The following is a 5,094-nucleotide window of genomic DNA, read 5'->3' on the forward strand; positions in this document are numbered from 1 at the left end:
ACATTTTCCCCCCATTGACCACCTCCTCCCCACTCCCGCCCCCCTCCCACCTTTTCCCACACTATTGTCTGTGTCCATTGGTTATGCATATAAGTTCTTTGGTTTATTTCTTCCCACCCCCCAACCCCTTTCCCTTTGAGGTTGTCAGTCTAGCAATGAATTTGTGCTTCTTAATCCCTTCACCTTTTTCACCCATTCCCCCAACCCCCTTCCCAACTAGCAACCAACAAAATGTTCTCTGTATCTACGAGAATGTTTCTGTTCTTCCTGTTCATTTTGTTTGTAGATTCCATTGTTGATAGATATGTATTCATTGCCATTTTGTTTGTTCATACCTTTTATCTTTTTCTTCAAAAAGACCCTTCATCATGTCATATAATAACGGTTTGGTAGTGATGAACTCCTTTAACTTTTTCTTGTCTGGGAAACTATTTTTATGGCCATCAATGCTAAATGACAGCTTTGCAGGATAGAGTAATTTTGGTTGTAGGTTCTTGGTTTTCATCACTCTGAATATTTCTTGCCACTCCCTTCTGGCCTGCCAAGTTTCTTTTGAAAAATCAGTTGACAGCCTAATGGGAACTCCCTTGTAGGTAACTAGCTGCCTTTCTCTTGCTGCTTTTAAGATTCTCGCTTTGTCTTGAACCTTTTGCATTTTGATGATGATGTGTCTTGGTGTGGGCCTCTTGGGGTACATCTTGTTTGGGACTCTCTGTGCTTCCTGGACATGTATGTCTGTTTCCTTCACCAAGTTAGGAAAGTTTTCTGCCATTATTGTTTCAAACAGGTTTTCAATTTCTTATTCTCTCTCTTCTCCTTCCGGTACCCCCAAGATGTGAATGTTGGCACGCTTGAAGTTGTCCCAGAGGCTCCTTACACTATCCTCATTTTTTTGGATTCTTTTTTTTCTTTCTGCTGTTCTGATTGGGGATTTTTTGCTTCCTTATATTCCAAATCGATGGTTTGTTTGCTCCTTGGATTTACATACTCTATTATTGAAGCTGTGTAAATTATTCTTCATTTCAGTTAATGCCTCCTTCAATTCTAACTGTGCATCCATGATTTCTAACTGGTCCTTTTTTATGCTCTTGAGGCCCTCCCTAAGTTCACTGAGGTTCTCACTAAGTTCATTGAGCATCCTTATCAGCAGTATTTTGAACTCAGTATCTGTTAGGTTGCTTGTCTCCCTTTTGCTTAGTTCTTTTATTGGGGTTTTGTTCTGTTCTTTCATTTGGGACCTGTTTCCTTGTCTCCTCATTTTGGCTGCCTCCCTGTGTTTGTTTCTGTGTATTACTTAATGAGAGGTATGGGGCTCGCTGAGACCCATTGCTGCTCGTTTGAAAGAATTTAGGAAAAACCTGAAGCAGCATCCAAGACAGGCCAATCCTATGGTTAAGCAAGTGGCAACAGCTTGGATGTGCTTGAAAGTTGTGTGGGGTGGGGCGGGGCCTCAGGGAGTCAGCAGGGCGGGGCTACCAGTGTGAGCCAGGTTGCCGGAGTCCCAGATATGGCTTCTGTCTGCCGCCCCAGGGAAGGGCTCACCAAAGGAACAAAGGCCTCTGACAGCACATTTTTCCCCGAGGAAGCCCCCTCTCCAGCCCTCGCTCCAGTGCCAAACAGCTCAGTTCTTCCCTGTATGTCTCTGGTGCCCCTCGAGCTGCCTCCCCTCCGAGCTTAGAGGGAGAGAGTCCGATAAGTCCATGCGCGGGCCCTTTAAGGAGCTGCCTGGGGCTCCAGCCGCCTCAGCTTCCCTGAGCCTCAGTTTCCGCTGTTTTTTTCCAGCCAGAAGTTATGGGGATTCTCTTCCTGGCACTGGAACCCTGAGCGGGGCACCTGGTGTGGGACGGAGACCCCTCAGTCCTCAGGAAGGACCTTCCACGCCGCGGGAGCCTCCTGATTTTTATCCCCACACGTGGGTGTGGGACCAGCTCGTCATGCCGCCATGCTGCCGCCGCTGCCCCTCCTACCAGTCTGGATGTAGCTGCTTTTTTTAATTCCGTAGTTGTAGGACTTCCATTCAGCTTGATTTTAGGCGGTTTTGAATTATGGTTGTTCTGTAGTGTAGTTGTAACTTTGATGTGGTTGGAGGAGGACACGATACCATGTTTACCTACGCCGCCATCTTGACCGGAAGTCCAATTTGTACTTCTTAATTCTTTAATCTTTTTCACCTACCCTGCCTCCTATCTGACAACCAACAAAAAGTTCTCTGTATCTATGAGTCTGGTTCTGTTCTGCTTGCTCATTTTGTTTATAGATTCAATTGTTAATAGATATGTATTTATTGCCATTTTATTGTTCATATTTTTTATCCTCTTCTTCAAGAAGACTCTTCAACGTTTCATATAATATAGATTTGGTGGTGATGAACTCTTTTAGCTTTTTCTTGTCTGGGAAACTCTTTATATGGCCATTGTATCTAAATGATAGCTTTGCAGAATAGAGTAATCTTGATTGTAGGTCCTTGCTTTTCATCACTTTAAACATTTCTTGCCACTATTATCTGGCCTGTAAAATTTCTTTTGAGAAAACAACTGACAGCGTTATGGGAGCTCTGTTGTAGGTAACTAACTGCTTTTCTCTTGCTGCTTTTAGAATTCTCTCTTTGTCTTTAACCTTTTGCATTTTGATGATGATATGTCTTGGTGTGGGCCTCTTTGGGTTTATCTTGTTTGGGACTCTCTGTGCTTGTATGTCTGTTTCCTTCACCAAGTTAGAGACGTTTTCTGTTGTTATTTTTTTCAAATAGGTTTTCAATTTTTTGCTTTCTCTTCTCCTTCTGGCACTTCCATGTTGCAAATGTTGGTACACTTGATGTTTTCCCTCAGGCTTCTTATACTATCCTCCTTGTTTTGGATTATTTTTCCTTTTTGCTGTTCTGGTTGGGTGTTTTTTGCTTCCTTATATTCCAAATCGATGGTTTGCTTCTTGGCTTCACCTACTCTAGTACTGATTCCCTGTAAATTATTCTTTATTTCAGTTAGTGCATCCTTCATTTATGAGTGGTCCTTTATTATGCTCTTGAGGTCCTCACTAAGTTCATTGAGCATCCTTATAAGCAGTGTTTTGAACTCTGCATCTGTTAGATTGCTTATCTCCATTTCATTTAGTTCTTTTCCTGCAGTTTTGTTCTGTTCTTTCATTTGTAACATGTTTCTTTGTCTCCTCATTTTGGCTGCCTCCCTGTGTATGTTTCTATGTATTATATAGAGTTGCTATGTTTCCTAGCCTTCCTAGGGTGGCCTGTTATAATACGTGTCCTTTAGGTTCCAGTGGCACAACTTCCCTGGTCACACAGCTAGGCCCTTGAGGTGCATTGTTCATGTGGACTTTGTACCCTTCTGTTGTAATTGAGTCTTGATTGCTGTTGGAATGTTAATAGGAGGGTTTTATTCAGGCTTATCAGCTGCAAGGACTGGCTTGTGCCCACTAACCACTGACCTCTGACTATCTTGGAGGATCAGCTGTGAAGGGGCCCACCACACAGAGCAAGACTTACTTCAGCAGGGCTCTGGTACCCACAGAGTCCATTACTTGGGTGTGTCACTTGTGGAGGTGGTTGGGTAGTGGTTCTTTGATATGATCTGAAGCTGTCCACTAGGTGCACTGGCTCTAGGGTAAGGTCAGTCACTGCCTGGGTTCTACCCGGTGCTACCAGGCATAATCTACAAAGGGATCTCCCAGTGGCTGCTTCTTGTGCTGGGTTTGGAGGTGCCCTGGCAAAACCAAGCTGTGAACCAATGCTGGCTGCACTCTAGTGCCAGGCCTGGGGCCACTTAGTGAGAGGTATGGAGGTTGCTGTGGCCAGATGCTGCTTGTTTGAGAGAATTTAGGAAAATCTGATTCAGGAGCCAAAATGGGCCAATCCTATGTTAAAGCCACTAGAAACAACTTGAGTGGGCCTGAAAGTTGGGTGGGACAGGGTCTCAGGGAATCACTAGGGCAGGGCAACCAGTGTGAGCCAGGTTGCTGGAATCCCAGATATGGCTGCTGTCTGCAGCCTTCGGGAAGAGCTCACCAAAGGAACAAAGGCCTCTAGCAACACATCTGTCTGGGAGAAAGGTGCCTCTCCGGCTCTCACCGCAGTGCCCAACACCTCAGTTCTTCTCTGTATGTCTCTGGTGCCTTTCAAGCTGCCTCCCTGCATATTTTTTTTCTTAAGTTACCACACCTTCCTTCTCTACAGCTTGATGGCAGCTGATATCATCATCAGCACCTATATAATTCTATATCACTTAGTGTTGAATAAAAGTGTCTTAGCTGTCTTTATGAACCATTGAACCACTAAAATTGAATGGGGTGACTTAGATTCTCTGTCACTTGCAAGATTAAGTGATCATGGTCTTCAGACTCACAGATGCGAAATCTAAACCAGATGTGTATATATGTATGTGTTTAGAAAGTTACACTTGTGCTTGTTAGTAAAAATAGGATGATTTTGTTTCATTGATGACTAAGTGGCCGAAGTGACAATAATATGCTGCTGTAACAATGAAGTCAAAGTGAGAAACTGATGTACATTGGACTGATTAACACTTCACTAATCACAGAAAGAAAGCTAGAGGAGGAGATAAGGTTTTTATTTTTTTTATTTATTTATTTATTTATTTATTTATTTATTTATTTATTTATTTATTTATTTTAATCCTCACCCGAGGACATTTTTCCATATTTTGTTCAGATAGAGTTGTAGGGGGAGAGAGAGAGAGAGAGAGAGAGAGAGAGAGAGAGAGAGAGAGAGAAACATCGACGTGAAAGGGACACATTAAGTGCTTGCCACCCACACGACCCAACCAGGGCCGGGGACAAAGTGCAACCGAGGTACGTGCCCTCAGCAGAAACCGAACCCGGATCTCTCTGGACCACAGGCCGATGCTCTAACTGCTGAGCCAAACTGGCCAGGGCAAGATAAGGTTTTTAAACCTTTTAATTCTTTTTGTATTCAAACACTGTTTTTTTTAATAAGAAATATTACACAGAGCCCAAATATAAAACAAATAGAAAAAAGCAGCCTTGCTCTGGTTTAAGTGGAGACTTAGGTTTTAGATCTCATGCATTCCTGTGGGACCTTTTTGGTTCTACTGGGTTTTGGAA

The sequence above is a fragment of the Molossus molossus genome, unplaced genomic scaffold, assembly GCF_014108415.1.
Source record: "Molossus molossus isolate mMolMol1 unplaced genomic scaffold, mMolMol1.p scaffold_m16_p_2, whole genome shotgun sequence".
Lineage (NCBI taxonomy): Eukaryota > Metazoa > Chordata > Mammalia > Chiroptera > Molossidae > Molossus > Molossus molossus.